General features: G+C 41.3%; 1 protein-coding gene across 5 annotated transcripts in view; it reads left to right on the forward strand.

Annotated features, from left to right (window-relative positions):
* The first annotated feature begins 6,720 nt into the window (after nucleotides 1–6,720).
* The window catches only part of LRRC20 (leucine rich repeat containing 20), a 152,338-nt gene continuing 141,210 nt past the window's right edge, over nucleotides 6,721–17,848 (forward strand). For all 5 annotated transcript variants that reach the window (XM_073353591.1, XM_073353597.1, XM_073353592.1 and 2 more), the window contains exon 1: nucleotides 6,721–7,001. The gene's annotated coding sequence lies outside the window, so the exon portion shown is untranslated. The remainder of the gene's footprint in view (nucleotides 7,002–17,848) is intronic.

The raw sequence follows: 17,848 nt of genomic DNA on the forward strand, positions 1-17,848 counted from the left end.
GGAAAGCTGCTCCTACCCCCCACCCCCAAGCCTCCATTGTGCACTCATAGAAGGGCCAAGCAAGAATATGGCATATAGCTTACTTTTTAAAAGTGTTATCATTTTGTTATACTTATTATTTACATATGTAATTCCAGAGGTGTGCTTGCTGCTTTACGGACATACATAAAGAAAAAAGAAAAGGAGTACTTGTGGCACCTTAGAGACTAACACAGCTGCTACTCTGAAACCACATATAAAGAAAACATCCCTCTTCTCAAAAGAGTGTACAATCTACATGTTTCAGAGTAACAGCCGTGTTAGTCTGTATTCGCAAAAAGAAAAGGAGTACTTGTGGCACCTTAGAGACTAACCAATTTATTTGAGCATGAGCTGTAGCTCACGAAAGCTCATGCTCAAATAAATTGGTTAGTCTCTAAGGTGCCACAAGTCCTCCTTTTCTTTTTCTACAATCTACATGTAATCAAGCAAAGGTGCAGAGGTGGGATAAAGGCAAAGTGGCCCTATGTTTGGCACATCTTGTGAACTGCATTCTCTGTGGTTTTGCTTTCCTTAGCGGAAAGGCGTTATGTACAACAAGGAGGAATGGGGTGAAAATAAGCAAAGATCAATTTAGGCTCAAGTTCTTAACTACAATATGAATAAGATGGTGAAATAGTCCCCCAAAAAGTAATGGCAGGAAGTCTCATCACTTGAGGCCCCTAACACTATACTGGACAAAGTACTGAAGATATGCTAACAGTCCTGCACTGATAGGGATAAACCTTAGACACTAAGGACAGTATTCTTGTCAGCAAGTTAAGGAAGTATGGGCTGGATGAATGCACTACAAGGTGGGTAGAAAGCTGGCTAGATTGTCGGGCTCAACGGGTAGTGATCAATGGCTCCATATCTAGTTGGCAGCCGGTATCAAGTGGAGTACCCCAAGGGTCGGTCCTGGGGCCAGTTTTGTTCAATATCTTCATAAATGATCTGGAGGATGGTGTGGATTGCACTCTCAGCAAATTTGCGGATGATACTAAACTGGGAGGAGTGGTACATTCGCTGGAGGGGAGGGATAGGATACAGAAAGACCTAGACAAATTGGAGGATTGGGCCAAAAGAAATCTGATGAGGTTCAATAAGGATAAGTGCAGGGTCCTGCACTTGGGACGGAAGAACCCAATGCACAGCTACAGACTAGGGACCGAATGGCTAGGCAGCAGTTCTGCGGAAAAGGACCTAGTGGTGACAGTGGACGAGAAGCTGGATATGAGTCAGCAGTGTGCCGTTGTTGCCAAGAAGGCCAATGGCATTTTGGGATGTATAAGTAGGGGCATAGCGAGCAGATCGAGGGACGTGATCGTTCCCCTCTATTCGACATTGGTGAGGCCTCATCTGGAGTACTGTGTCCAGTTTTGGGCCCCACACTTCAAGAAGGATGTGAATAAATTGGAGAGAGTCCAGCGAAGGGCAACAAAAATTATTAGGGGACTGGAACACATGAGTTATGAGGAGAGGCTGAGGGAGCTGGGATTGTTTAGCCTGCAGAAGAGAAGAATGAGGGGGGATTTGATAGCTGCTTTCAACTACCTGAAAGGGGGTTCCAAAGAGGATGGCTCTAGACTGTTCTCAATGGTAGCAGATGACAGAACAAGGAGTAATGGTCTCAAGTTGCAGTGGGGGAGGTTTAGATTGGATATTAGGAAAAACTTTTTCACTAAGAGGGTGGTGAAACACTGGAATGCGTTACCTAGGGAGGTGGTAGAATCTCCTTCCTTAGAGGTTTTTAAGGTCAGGCTTGACAAAGCCCTGGCTGGGATGATTTAACTGGGAATTGGTCCTGCTTTGAGCAGGGGGTTGGACTAGATGACCTTCTGGGGTCCCTTCCAACCCTGATATTCTATGATTCTATGATTCTAAGTAAATCTTTCCTATTTGATTAGTTCATATGGGATCCTACAGGAGGTACAGATTTCTGACAAATACGGATACCAAAATGATGACCATTGCTCATCCAGTCATGGTGACAGCAAGTATTTAAAAAAAAATTTGGTTTAAAAAGAACATTGGCTAATCTCTGGCTGCTTTCCATTTCTCCAGTGAACCAGACAGCCACAAACCTGGTTTAACTGGCCAATTAAAATGGGCTTATAACAGATTTCCATCATTGAGGTAACACAAAGTAGTTTTCTAGGCTTGAAAGCAGTAGCCCTTTTAAAATAATTCTATTAAGAAAATATCAACTTTTATTTTTATATAAACCTGAAGATCTATATCTTGATAAAAAGTCATATTTCCTAATCTATTAATAAGCCCCTTCATTTTAGTTTAAACCAATTTTTACAAAAAAAAATCCCAGGTTTTACAAAAAGTATTTGTTTTTTTTCCAATTTTCACCCTAATTTTATATAATTCAAATATATAAAAAATAACTTGTTTTATTAGGAAAATACAATACATTGCATGAGATATGTGTATTACAATAATATGTTAGTCTGTGCGTATATGCAAAACTACCTGATGAAGTAAGGCTATGTATTAGTCTAGAAGATACACACAATAAACAAACAGGCATGCACACAAGCTCCGAAGTGTGTGCGCATCTGAACGTACTGATGAATCTCACGCTCACCATGTACACATTTCAAGCTGTTAGTAGGTAATGGTTTGAAGATCTGACACATTAAAATGGGAGGAAAATGAAAATCGGTATCAGAATACATTTCAGAACACAAGGAAGTATTCAAATGTTTAAAAAAAAACAAGAGAAAAGGATTAAATTTAGTGTATACACTGCAAAAGGTGTGGCCCAATTATTAAATGTAAATATTTATAGGCTAATATTTTTAAGTCTACAACAGTAAACTGTTTATTGAAATGAAAAGTTTTAATTGGGATTAGAGCTATATTGTTTTCTTAAACTCAGAGGTAGCACTGTTTTGAGTTCTATTTTAGTTTTGCAGCAAACTGCATTGAATTCCATTAACCAAAGTAGTAATCTACTGAATATTTCAGCCCCATCCTTCCATGCACCAAAACAAACCCCAATATTTACCCAGAAAAAATATTAATAGTTTTTTCCACCTATTTTCACCTGTTTTTGTTGTTGTAGTAATAAACACCAAGAAATTCCCAAGAAAAATTAAATAAAAAACCCCCCGAAAACAAAGGGCCCTATGTATGAAGGACTGTGTGTCAGGGAACAAAAAACTTTAAAATTAAACCCAAATAGAGCCAAATCTATAGGTTTATCATGTATTTCTCTACATATGTTCATACTGTTCATTGACATTAAATGTATCTAGGAATGTAGTCAGTGAAAATCCATATAATACTGTCCATGGCACAAAAGCACCAAGAGTGTTTTTATTAAAATTATTTATGGAAAAGGACGATTATTATTTTGTCCTTTCTTAGATATACACAGAGTTTAATTTTAATGAATACCAGTACTTTTTTGTTCTCCATATGTATTCTGCCTGAGAGATCTTTCACAGTCTTTGAAAAATATTGCAATATACTTCTATTCTGCACCATCCAAAGTGTGAATTTGTATTAAGGCTTGCTCTGTTTCTTATTGCAAAGGCAAATGACAAAATATGAATAGTGAGCCTTCATTTTCTACTTATTCATTTCTGCAAGATGCCTTTAATACTTTTTCCTTCATATGATGTTAGAAGCCCCAGAAGTGCAAAAATTCCATTCAAATGGACCTCCGCCTCCATGCAGAGTCTTAAATGAAGTCATTGGTGCAAAGGTCCACCTGTCTAGAGCTGCCTGAAGACTGGGACCAAAATCTGTAAGCAGCTGTTCCTTTCTAAAGCATGCTATTGACTATGTACTTTACATCATTATCTATTTTACTTATTTTACTGACATTTGAGTATTGTACAGCAAAGCGGAGTATATACATTAATAGCAAGAAGTGCAACAGAATTACCCAAATATTGAAATAATACCTTAATAACCAGAGAGTGTGAGGAAAACACTTAATGCTCTCTCATGGAGTAAAGAGAGAATCATTACTAAAAAGAAAATTGCTTATAGCAACATTTACTCTGTGTTTCCTCAGCAGCTGCTGCTGTGCTGCCGTGGGAGTACCCCATCAATAGCAGAATGGCTCCTGCGAGAGTTATGCTGCTAGTGGAAGGAGGCCCGGTACAGTCTGCATGCACACAGCTGTCTCTTCTCTCTCTAAACTAGGCGTGGGGTGTGGGGAGGAGGGAATCTTTCCATTTCCCTATGGAACCATAGGCTCCATGGTGTTTTTTTTATTTTTTTTTAAGTTATAAAAAGTGACTTATTTTACATTATATATCTTAATACAAATGAAGTAGTATGTAAAAGTGAAACAGCTACATGACATGAATTCTACAAATACAGCATATTATGCCCCATTAAGATCACATATTGGACGAAATCTGAGAAAACAGTTTGCCCCAGCATATATTTCTGTCACAGAACAAGTTAATTTATCTCAGTGCTAGCTGACAACATAGTGAATTTGCAATCTCACTGGTATAATCTTATCAGGCTTCCCCAGTTTCAGTATTTGCAATAGCAGGAAAGCCCAACAGACAATATAAATTCTACTAAGATGTTAGGAGGCACCATCCTCTGCCCACTCCACAACTGCCCAAACTGCTCCCTCTTGAGAGGCTGCTTCATAACAGGAAATTCCTTCAGAGTTTTCCTGGCCCTATGGCCCCTTCCTGTAGTTTTCTTCATGAGAGGGGGTGGTGATCTGGCCTCTAATTTCTCTTAGTTGCTGCCTGCTAGCAGGAAAATTCTGGACACCATAGCATAAGCCTAGAGAAATCCATCAAAAAAGGTGAAACGCCAAAATGTATTTCTTGAATGGCATTTCCCCTCCCACCCCATATTTATCTATAACCAAAAGTAAATTTAATTCTTACATGTACATGACATATTTCATCCTAAAAGATTCCAAAGCATTGTATACCGAGATCCCTCTGCCAAGACTAAAATGAAGCTACCTCTCTGAGCAATGCTGTACAAAACAACACTTTTAGGAAGGGATTTGAGCTTCTCTGATTGAACCTCCAGGTAGGCAGAATGTGACTGCCCAAATTGAAATTTAACTTGTACATCAGTTAGCACATCATCTCTTGCAAAAACAACACAGAAGATTGCATTACTTTAGTTTTAGATCTCATCCAAAATATGCAAGCTCAAATATCATGCAGGGCACTGCTTCAGTACTGATTCTAGGAGAGAACACTACCTAATAAACTGCTAATACTTCCTGCTGCAGGTGAGTTTTCCTGGGAGGGCTCCTATTGATCTACTTCAACCCTATTAATTTAGCTTATGCTAGCTAATTAAATGACAACCCAGATGCCACAGCAGCAAAATGCATTGTTCTATGCAGAGGGGAATTTATAAAATCTGGGGAGGCTGGTCAGCCTGCCATGTTCTTTCTGGTTAATGTCCATGTGACGGAGCATCAGACTCAGTACTGACACATGTACAGACTCCAGCGAGGCTGGTCCCCTACTGTGTCCCTTTGGTTATGCCCATGTGACCAAAGCATGGCATTGCACATGTATGTTCATGTCGTAAATCCAATAGTATGGAATAATTATGAGCAGTTGCACAGCTGAGATGCTAGGATTGCATCTATGTTGCAGCTTTTGTGAGGGAATGGCTGAGACATTTGTAAAGTATCACAATTAATCCATCGTACTGGTTTTACCACATGAACATCCATGTGCAATGCCATGCCTTGGTGTCAAGGTTCCTCCCCCACTCTGAACTCTAGGGTACAGATGTGGGGACCTGCATGAAAAACCTCCTAAGCTTATCTTTACCAGCTTAGGTCAAAACTTCCCCAAGGTACAAAATATTACCCCCGTTATCCTTGGAATGGCCGCTACCACCACCAAACTAATACTGGTTACTGGGGAAGAGCTGTTTGGACGCGTCCTTCCCCCCAAAATACTTCCCAAAACCTTGCACCCTACTTCCTGGACAAGGTTTGGTAAAAAGCCTCACCAATTCGCCTAGGTGACTACAGACCCAGACCCTTGGATCTTAAGAACAATGAACAATCCTCCCAACACTTGCACTCCCCCTTTCCTGGGAAATGTTGGATAAAAAGCCTCACCAATTTGCATAGGTGACCACAGACCCAAACCCTTGGATCTGAGAACAATGAAAAAGCATTCAGTGTTTTACAAGAAGACTTTTAATAAAAAATAGAAGTAAATAGAAATAAAGAAATCCCCCCTGTAAAATCAGGATGGTAGATATCTTACAGGGTAATTAGATTCAAAAACATAGAGAACCCCTCTAGGCAAAACCTTAAGTTACAAAAAAGATACACAGACAGAAATAGTTATTCTATTCAGCACAATTCTTTTCTCAGCCATTTAAAGAAATCATAATCTAACACATACCTAGCTAGATTACTTACTAAAAGTTCTAAGACTCCATTCCTGGTCTATCCCTGGCAGAAACCAGCATATAGACAGACACACAAACCCTTTGTTTCTCTCCCTCCTCCCAGCTTTTGAAAGTATCTTGTCTCCTCATTGGTCATTTTGGTCAGGTGCCAGCGAGGTTACCTTTAGCTTCTTAACCCTTTACAGGTGAGAGGAGCTTTCCCCTGGCCAGGAGGGATTTCAAAGGGGTTTACCCTTCCCTTTATATTTATGACACTTGGTCACATGGGCATAACCAAAGGGACACAGTAGGGGGACCAGCCTCGCTGGAGTCTGTGCATGTGTCAATACTGAGTCTGATGCTCTACCGCGGTGCACTCTGCCTAGCCACGTACAGCGGTGCAAAAGGAGCACCATGTGGAAAATGCTGCTACTCGTGGTAGCCCCACTTGCACGGCGGTCGCTGAGGATGAGCACAGGTGCTAGGCAGCGGAGAATCAGGCCGGGTCTGTTCAGACTGTTCCGTTTTGGACACCGCAACGGTAGCTAGCGGTGCCCTTCAGAGGAGAAACTTGCAGGACACCCCCCCCCCAGCCACAAGGCAGGACGCAGCGGGTAGGTGCAAGGGTTGGGGGAGGGCGGCTGGGGAAGGAGTGGGGGGGAGGGCGAGGGCTCTGTGCGTGTCAGGGGGGCTGTGCTCTGAGGAGGGGCCTGGGCAGCCCAGCGGAGGGGCTCGGACATTACCCAGGGCGAGCTGAGCTCTCCTCTCCGCCCCGGCAGTGCCTGTCTCCTGGTGTGAGCCCAGGCCTGCTGGGCCCGGGGGCGGCAGCCGCCCCCAGTGACCTGTGCGCGGAGCCCCTGGGAGCCTGGGCGGCGGGGGGAGGCGACAGGGAGCGGGGGACGGGCCAGGCAGGTGCCAGCCCGGCGCTGGGGCCGCCTGCTCTGGGCGCCTCGGCTGCTGCTCCTGGCGGGGCTGGCCGGAGAGCGCCGCCCCTCAGCCCCCGCGGCAGCCCGGCGAGCGCCCAGCCCCAGGAGGCGCCTCGGGGCCCTCCTCAGAGGCCCTCCGCGCCCGCTCCGCCAGCCTACACGGTGAGCCTGCGCCGGGCTCCCGGCCCGGGCGGACGTGGGCCGCAGCCTGCGGCCGCACAGTAAATGGGCGGCTTCCTCCTCCGGGCACCAGCAACGCCACCTGCGGCGCTGGGCTGTTGAGCCTGCCCACGTTGACTGCGGGCCAGGAGGCGGCGTGCCGGGCACCGTTCTGCACTGTGTGTGCCTAGCAAGGGCGCCGTCGCTGCTGGAGGCCAGTGTCCGCCCCAGGGCCGTGCGCTGCTCCCTGGTCACACAGCTAGGGCCTCTCCCTCCCCGCCTTGCATTGGAGCAATTAGTGGATCGGAATGAAAAGAGAAAGAGAGGGAGATTATCTCTGTCATATTTCGGCCACACACATGTTCATTTCAACTAAGATTCGCCTTGATAAAAAATTGAATGTGGAAGTGTACCTGTAGTATTGTAAACATACAGATCTCACATCCTTTCCTAACTACGTTTAGGATGTGTTTGTGTATATTGTGCCAGTTCATATTACTGTTGTTAGCAGCAGGCTTTGGGGTGACAGCTACTGATGATTGAGATAATATCTTTTATTGGAAGAGAAGCTTTCCAGCTGCACAGAGCTCTTCTTCAGGTCTGGGAAATGTACTCAGAGTGTACCTGCTAAATGAAAGATCGACACACTGAGCACGTTTCCCTGACATAAAAAAGAGCTTTGTGTAGCTGGAAAACTTGTCTCACTGACCAACAGAGTTTTGGTCTAATAAAAGGTATTACCTCACCCACCTTGTCTCTCTAATGTCCTGGGACCCACAGGGCTACAACAACTGTATATAGCTACTGATGAGAATTTCCATGGACCATGAAGCCTTTCACTGAATGCTTTTCAAATCAGGGTATGTCTGAGCAGTTATTTGGGGGACAGATGCATAGATGAATCAGTCCTGTGTTCTGCTATCTCCAGAGTGTGGTGCACTTAGGGCCTGATTTAAAGATAATTAAAATAAATGGAGGCACCCAGGATCAGGCCCTTGCTTTCCAATGCTCTTTTCTTCCCTTTTCTCCACTGCCATGCTTGCTTCTGACAGGTTTCAGAGTAACAGCCATGTTAGTCTGTATCCCCAAAAAGAACAGGAGTACCTGTGGCACTCATGCTCAAATAAATTGGTTAGTCTCTAAGGTGCCACAAGTACTCCTTTTCTTTTTGCGAATACAGACTAACACAACTGTTACTCTGAAGCCTTTAGAGACTAACAAATTTATTTGAGCATAAGCTTTCGTGGGCTACAGCCCACTTCATCAAATGCATAGAATGGAACATATAGTAAGAAGATATATATATATATATATATATATATATATATATATATATATATATATATATATATATATATATATACACACATAGAACATAAAAAGGTGGAGTAAGAAGCTAATTAATTAAGATGAGCTATTATCAGCAGGAGAAAAAAACTTTTGTAGTGATAATCAAGATGGCCCATGTAGACAGTTAACAAGAAGGTGTGAGGATACTTAACATGGGGAAATAGATTCAATATGTGTAATGACCCAGCCACTCCAGTCTCTATTCAAACCCAAGTTAATATCTAGTTTGCATATTAATTCAAGCTCAGTAGTTTCTCCTTAGAGTCTGTTTTTGAAGCTTTTCTGTTGCAAAATTGCCACCCTTAAATCTTTTAAAGTGGCCAGAGAGGTTGAAGTGTTCTCCTACCAGTTTTTGAATGTTATGATTCCTGATGTCAGATTTGTGTCCATTTATTCTTTTGCGTGGAGACTGTCCGGTTTGGCCAATGTACATGGCAGAGGGGCATTGCTCGCACTCTATGTTCCATTCTATGCATCCAATGAAGTGGTCTGTAGCCCACGAAAGCTTATGCTCTAATAAATGTGTTAGTCTCTAAGGTGCCACAAGTACTCCTGTTCTTTATGCTTGCTTCTGTGATGTCTGATGGTCCTCATAGATTGTCAAATCTCCCTGCCAGGCAGCTCAAAACCTCCCAATCCACATCCCTGGGGCTGGCTGAATAAACTCTGCAAGGGGGAAAGTGTCTGGGAAAGAGCCTGACTGTCATGCCCTTATCCCTTCAGCTGTGGTGCCCTTTGTGGTTGTTTCCCCCTGAGGCAGAGAATGTGGATCCATGCCCCTGCCAGACATCTGTCACAGATTTGCAGTCCACATCCTGCCTCTCTCCTTTCAACCGTGGAGTGATTAGATTATCTCCAGACCATCATCCTCAATGGCCATCATGAACATGAATAGGTCCCATCCCAATCTTCTCCTGTTTCTTTTAGCCTTTGTTTTGAAGAGAAACAATCTATCAGTTCTCTTAAAACAGTGGTTCTCAACCAGTGGTCAGGGGGCCGTGTGGGGCCGTGTACAGGTCTGCCAACAACGGCCAGCATTAGACTTGCTAGAGCCCAGGGCAGAAAGCTAAAGCCCCGCCACACAGAACTGCAGTCTGGGGCACCGAACCCCACCACCCAGGGCTGGAGCCAAAGCCTGAGCAACTCTAGCTTTGAGGAGCCCCCTTTGGTGTAGGGCCCCAGGCAATTGCCCTGATTGCTACCCTCTATATATACTCCTTGTTAGATACAGAAAAACCATTGTCGTGATACAGCTGGGCCGTGGAGTTTTTATAGCATGTTGGGGGAGGGGGGGCTTAGAAAGAAAAAGGTTGAGAACCCCTGCCTTAAAAAACTGCTTGCTGCTTTAACCCATTGTAGTTCTGTAAGCAATCACCATTGATAACGTCAGGATACAATCCCTCAATCTTAACCTGTTTTGCTTGCTCCTGAATAGATGCTGGAACTAGGGGTTCTGGGGCTGCTGTTGCACCCCTTGGCTTGAAGTGGTTTCCATCATATACAAGGTTTACAGTTAGTTTCAATGGTTCTCAGCATGCTGCTATACAAATTGTTCCAGCACCACTGTACCTTTGTGTAATATGTGTGACCTGTCTACATTAATTTATTATGTTTAGCCACGGAGCATTCATATCCCCCTCTGGAAACTTAAGTGTGTGTATGGAAATATGGGGCAGCTTACAGCCTGCCGGAACAAGACTTGCAGAATAATTCCACTGCTTTTCTGTCCTTTCCACGCTGGAGAGATATCCTGGAGGTTGAAAGTCATTAATGGATTTTCCTAGGCAATCCTCCAATAATTTTCAGCTGGCTAATTTTCAATAGAAAATCCTAGGGAGCAGAGCTACCTTACGTGTTTCCAATTTCAAACCTTTGACAGCATTTTGAAATTTGGAGGGAGGAAAAGCAGAGGACATATGAGCTGTCAGATGTTTTTTGAATTTTGACAAAAGTTTGAATTTTGAAATTTCAAAATTGTGTGGAAAAAAAATGGATCTTTTTACAAAAGTTACTGGGAAATTTTTTCCCCTAGTTTTGCCCAGCTCTACGAGGGAGAGCTGAACATTCTCTAGTGCTATCCTTTACCAGCAGACAAAATTCAATATAATAGAACAGTGGCAGTGCTATGTGAGTTGTACCTGTTACATCATCTTAGATTAACATAGTGTGGTTATAGAGAAGAATGAAATAATTAATCAGTGCAGCATGTAATAAATGCTTTTAATAATAAAAAAGTAGGAAGATGAAGAAACAAACTGATCATACAGTATATTATAAAGCAGATATGTGTTGGAGCACGTGAGAATACATTTATGAAGGATACATATCCACTAAACTGTAGTCATACAGGGCCAAACTCAGTCCTCAGCTACAGCTGTGCAAGATCTCTGAAGCAAATTCTAGGGACAGAATTGGGTCCACAAACTATACAAAATAAACATAACCCTTTTGCAAACTTTTGTTTGAACAAAAGTCATAAAAAGTTTGAATTAAAGGGTGGGGGGGGGAAGGGATGATGATATAGATTCTCCTAATATACATGATCTTGTTTATTGATTTTCCCCTCCCCCCAGGAATCTGATCAATCTTGTTTAAGTCAGACATAGTTCTGAATGGCTGAATTTGAAACAAAAATTATGATAATTTTATCAGTTTTGATGTAATAGGAGAACTGCTTGTATTACTTAAAAACAGGAATAATTAGAAGTTGGTAAAATGTTTACTAAATATAGCATAACTAATACACACTGGAAAATTAAAGGCTCTAAATGTCACTGAGGTTTCTGATGAGATCTTAAATCATGAGAGCAGAATGGATCGTGCTGTCTCTAGGAATCTTAAAATAGCATTGTAGCTTTATTCATTTAAGTGTGTTAAATATGGTAACTTTATAATAGATGGTTTTTATTTTATTAAAGCTTACTCTCCCTCTCCCTTCTCTGCACATTAAAAAAATAATTATTCAGGGAGTGTAACAATACTAAAACATAAGAACAAGATGTAACAAATGCAAATTATAAGATTACTACATTGTAGTATGTTCAGCAAAACAAATCTAGCCATATTATTTATATTGTAGGTATCTCTACAAATGGAATGCTCACTAACCACACAAACCACAGCTTGTATAATTACTGGTATATAGCTGTAGCTCACGAAAGCTTAAGCTCAAATAAATTGGTTAGTCTCTAAGGTGCCACAAGTACTCCTTTTCTTTTTGCGAACACAGACTAACAGGGCTGCTACTCTGAAACAAATATAAATGACTCCCTGTAATGTGTAATATAGATGAAGTATGAAATACAAATGTAGCACAATGTGGGCTTGGTCTATGACTGGGGGCTCCGAGGTTCTGTGATAATATAATATACAAAAAAGTTGAAAATATTAGAAATAATCCATTCCTCTGTCTTAACCGGTGACTGATTGACTGGATAGCAGGATTTAGGTTAGCCCTGTATTTTCTTTCTAAGTTATGTATTTCTAGAGCACCCATACTATGTATATATGTTAAAGGGGCTCCAGGAATGCACAGAGGCATTACACATATATGCATTGGTATTGGTGCTCTAGAAATACATACCTTAGAAAGAAAATGGAAGAAAACTTGCCAGCCATGGAAAGTCAGATGTGGTGATCATAATGGTTCCTTCTGCCCTTAATATTTATGAATCTTATTGCTACATCTTTTGAGAGTTGGTTAAATCACCTTAAAAACTTATCTCTTCTGTTTAATTTACAAATGTCTCTGTGAAGGGTTTTGCTATGCTGTCTAATATATATATATATATATTGCAATAAAAATCATTTTCATGAAGAGAACTGATCTCAGAGAGAAAACTTTGATCTTTGCAAATTGATAAAACGTATTGTTTTCTCCGTGTTAGAACCTTTTTATTGCAAACTCATCATTACTTCTATTGGAAACCAGAATTACTCCTTATCCCCCACCCTCCCAGCATTCAGTATTGGTAGGGAGCATTTCCAAAACACAGATGTTAAATTGCTGTTCCACTGCTCCTTTCTACTTAATATTTTAACAATACTTAGTAGGGCAGGAGTTCTCAAAGTTTTCGTAGTATGGACAACAGCTTAATAAAGAGAGTGCCTTGTGGACACCTTCCTCTCTCTCTCTCCATAGTCTCCACAGCATTCCTTTGGCAACTACATCAATTGTTTACATGCACAAAAAACACCACCACCAAAGTATCTGATTCATTTTTAGCTTGTTTTAGTGCATTTTAGTAGCTAGAAACAAGAAGGGAGAAACCAGCTGGTTCTTTGTGGACCACCAGCAATTCCCTGCAGACCACTGTTTGAAAATCACTGCAGTTAGGCCTCCTAGGCTGAAAATCAGTCTCTATGCTGCAAAATGAAATTTAAGAGTACTTTAATGCTCTTTTATAGTCCCTTGCTTTTTAAGCTTAACAGAACTGCTCCAACATACTAGTGGATAATAATTGATGAAAGCCTTGGAAAAATGTAACTTTTTCTAGGATGGATATAAATCATAATGCTTTGCATTTCTTCTACAGCACCTCCCATCTCAGGATCTCAAAGCACTGAAAACAATTTAGCTTCAAAACACCTCTAGATAAGGAAACTGAGACACAGAGAGTGATTAATTGAGTTGTCCAAGGTTTAACAGTAACCTGTAGAAGAGCTGGGAATAAACCCAGACCTCCTGACTCCCAGTTCTGTCTTCCTCTTGTGCACAGGATCTAAGAATAGGGACTTGCGGGGGGGGGGGGGGGGCGGCAGGGCAGGATGTCACCCCGATGTCAGTGGGAATTTTGTCATTGATTTCACTAGGGTCAGAATTTTACCCTGGGATGCTGTCCGAATTCTTCGTTTTATCTCCCAAAGTTAAAATCGCAGAGAACACAAAGTTTAGGCAGCCAAATGAAACATTTTTCAGGCTTTTCTGAAGATGTTCTGAAGAGCTATATTTTTTTAAAGCCAAATTTAAAGATGGATTGCAAATAAAATATTAAAATTCCAACTACTTTACCAGTCCTTACTGAAAGCCCCAATTAGCCAGCTAAGAAATACATTATTACCTAAAACCTCACTGTTTTCTTTCCCTTCACGTTCTGTGTTGTCCTTCCCACCTGTATTGTTGGCTCCCACTCCAATGTAATATCCTAGCATTCACTGTGCTGGTGATTTTACAGCCACCATGGTACTTCAAATGTGGCATTTTGCATTTTTCTAAGTTATTATTATTTTAGAACTCCAGGGGATGATGATAAATAATAACGTGCAGAATTCCTTTTTAGGCTGACTAAATGGGTATTCAGCAGCAATTGATGAAATGGACGGAATTTTCATATTTTATTTGCAGTTCACCTTTAACATTCTGAAACATTTTTACGGGCTACATTAATTTATATTTTCGGTGGGGATACATTTTTAAAAAAAAAAAGACAACTGTTCTGTGAGCTTTATAGTAACAACTGGATGGAATGTTCAAGTGTATATGAGTATCCTGCCCTCTAATGGTTGCAGTCTACACTGAACATAAACTCTGATACCACTATGAAAGTGTGAAAGACTGGCAATTAGTGTTGTGCAAATAAACCGCTAGAAAGAAAACTATTTTCAGGTTCTTGAGAGCATATTACAAATAATGAAGAAAGGAAAAATGAAAATTAGTTTAAAACATCAGCTACATGACAATGTCCCAACTTAAATACATAGGAACTTTCTTATACAGTTAGATCTGAAAAGTCAGGTACTATGCAGGTTAAGAGTAAAGCTGGGTGGGAAATCAAATTTTAATTCCACAAATATTTTTCAGTATTTTGTCACCTTAACAGAGTCTGGTCAGTTTTATCATTGCTATTCAGTGGTAGGCAGTAGTAAAACTGACAGGAATTGTGTCAGTTTCAGCCTGCAGATGCCAGGGCTTCCAGGATCCCCACCTCCAAGGCAGTCAGCTTAGTGGGTTGCTGGGAACCCAAGGGACCCAAAGAATGTGGAAGACCAGGAAACTCTGGGTTCTCAATAACACTCATGGCAGGATGAATTGGAGCTGGAAGGTTGGAAGCCTTGGGAGTTCTGGCTATCTATGAGCTGCCAAGGAGCCAGGTGGGAGAGCTGGCAGGAAATCAGGCAGGATTTTGTCAGAATCAACCAGTTCAGAGAACTGGCAAATTGCAATAAAAAAAATAGTTTCAGAATTTCTCTGACCAACTCTAGTTAACAGCTGATCTATTTCAGCCCACGTGCCAGCTGTAGCTCTTGGATATATCCCAGTTGAAGAAAATTAAATACAGCTTTTTAGCAAAAATAATGAATGCTGTGGTATATTATTAAGTATAATTACTTACAACACGATTTTATTGATTTCAAAGTTTTTTTCATTGCATTTTCAGTATTCATACATCCTTTTCTATTTAAAATGATACTGGTTATTTCTGGAATAGGTATTTGACCGAACCTATTTGTATTACCTTGTATACAAATAGTACCCAGTATTTCAGTATTTGTATTCAGTCTAATAATGCTTCAAGAAAAAGCATGAACAACAAATAGTGACATGGCAATTCATCTGATAATTCATGACTACTGCATTGTTTGTTAGGGAACATAAAAGTGATGATTGAATAGTAAGCATTCAAATGCTATATTTGGAAAAGCCTTCATGATTAATTTTTGTGGGAAGGATGGGTGTGAAAACACACTGCAGTTTGTTCTAGGAAGCTTTAGGACGTGCAAATATAATTTTTCAAAGAGTATATTTTGCAAAAAAAAATAATGTAGTTAAAATCTACAAAAGTTTAACAGGGAGGCAGTGTTGACTAGTAGATAGAGAAGACTGGGACTCTGGAAAATTGGGTTCTATTTTTCCTGTCTGCGACAGACTTGCTTTGTGATGCTTGACAGGTCAGTTCATTGCTCTATGCCTCAGATTCCCCATCTGTAAAATGAAAATACATTTGTAAAATTCTTTGAGATCTTTAAATGAAAGCTGCTTTGTAGTGCAGAATGTTATCACAAATATCATGAAGTGCAATTCTAGCATGAACCAATTGCAATTCTAGTTGCAATCAAACATCTCAGAGCCTACCTACCCCAATCCTCTTTATGGCTTTTAAATCCAAGTGAAGAGGTTCTGGACCCATTATTGATCAGCATTGTTTGTTTCTTTAGACAGGTCAAACTGCCAGCAATGCTTTTAAACAAATAGTAGTTATATCCTGACTCAAGCACTAATATTTGGACATGAACAAATTTGGAGATTATCCTTCTGCCTGAAGCCTCCCATTTTAGAGAATGATACTGAGAATGTGGTAAAGGTCCCACTCATACCTATACTCTGATTCCACAGATTTCTCTCATCTCTTTCAGTCTGCTGTCTGTCCTGGAGCACAGCAAGAGACTGTAATGATAGTGATGCTTGAACTGCTTTTAACCATGAATATGGGCAAGGTGTCCATGAGGACTTTATTACACCTCTTACCAGCTTGATACTATTGGCAATGGGTAACGTTGACTTGATTGTGGGGTCTGGTAGTGGTGGACTTAATAGCACTTCTGCAGCTTTGTTCCTTTCTCTCAGAGAGCCTGTCAAATGACACTATCATCTGCTGCTTTGGCACCTTAGTGGCTGAATTTCAAATTCTCCAAAAATTAGTCAGGCATTCTGCTGCCCACCCCTTGGATAACTGCTCACACACACCCCCCACCTGGCCCCCCTTTTCTTATTACTTGATACGAAGCAGCTGGAGTCAGGGCACTTTGTTCCTTCTCTTCTCCCCAAAAGGAAAAAAAATCCCCAAACACCACCACCTTTCATGTGACATTTGGTTCTTTTTTCTCTCCAGGGTTTGCTGAAATATTATCACCCTGATCATGTCCCTGCCTCCTGCTGCAGTCCACTGAGAATGAGTCCACTTAGCATGCTCTATTATGAAGAGGGATGGGTTACAATAGGCCACCATGAGGACATGATTGTAGAAGAGTGTGGCTGTCACTGAGGAAACTGCAGAGCTCTGTCCATGCTTTAGTTCTAGAGATAGGGGCTGGAGCCCCCTTTGAATATTTGCAAAGTTAAGGACACAAGGGCTGTCTTGTTCATGGTAGTCTACTGCAGCCATCTGAAAAGTTACACAGCATTTTTGACAAGGGAAAAAGGAAATTCCCTACTAGTACGTGGAAAAGATGACAAGCTGTGCCAAACCCTAGTACTTCTTTCAGTTACCAAAACAACTCAAATCAAAGTATATACAAATATATATTTACCTCTTGGTGTATAACCATAGCTATTGAAATCAGGTAGCTGAAATGCAAATTGCTGTGCCATCTGTGACTAGCTGTCTTGATTTCAGGATGAATTACACTGGAAATGAACTGGTAAAACAAATGTTTGTCATACGACTGCACAGGCAACTTGAGTGTGTTTCTTGTGCAGGAATATAATTGCAAATCTATCCAGTAAAGCTATCTCTGGTCTTCAAATAAAGATGAGAACAATGATGTTTAATCCTGCTTATTCTGAGCTCAGAGTCCAGGCTAGCAGTGAATTTTAGCACCTCAGTAGTAAGTACCTCACACTGAGTGACATAACTTTTGATCTATGAGGGAGTTCTCAAACTCTTCTAAAGCATGGACCATGTCTTAAGTCAGATCATCTCAGGACACCACTCCTCCCATTTGTGCTCTCGCTGCCCATCTCATGCTTATCATCCCTGTGCCTGGGGTGCTGGAGCTGGGGGCACAACAGCACCCCTTTCAAAGTAATAGCCATTGAGTGCTTTACAAATTTGTTTGGTGGCTTTCAGCACCCCCACTATAAAAGCTGCCCCAGCGCCGCCATCTCTATGGCAACCACTGCAATTGTTTAAAGGGGAAAATAAGAGGAGAGTATTTATATATTTTTCTCTTTAGTGCAAGGTATTCTTTTTTTGAAAAATCATTTTTCTTCTTTCCTTTCCATCTCTACTGTTTCTCTCTCGCAGTGCTCATGCATTTCTGCTACCTAATCCCTCCTCTCCTACAGCATGATTCCGTTGCCTTGTCAG

The sequence above is a fragment of the Lepidochelys kempii genome, chromosome 7, assembly GCF_965140265.1.
Source record: "Lepidochelys kempii isolate rLepKem1 chromosome 7, rLepKem1.hap2, whole genome shotgun sequence".
Classification (NCBI taxonomy): Eukaryota; Metazoa; Chordata; order Testudines; family Cheloniidae; genus Lepidochelys; species Lepidochelys kempii.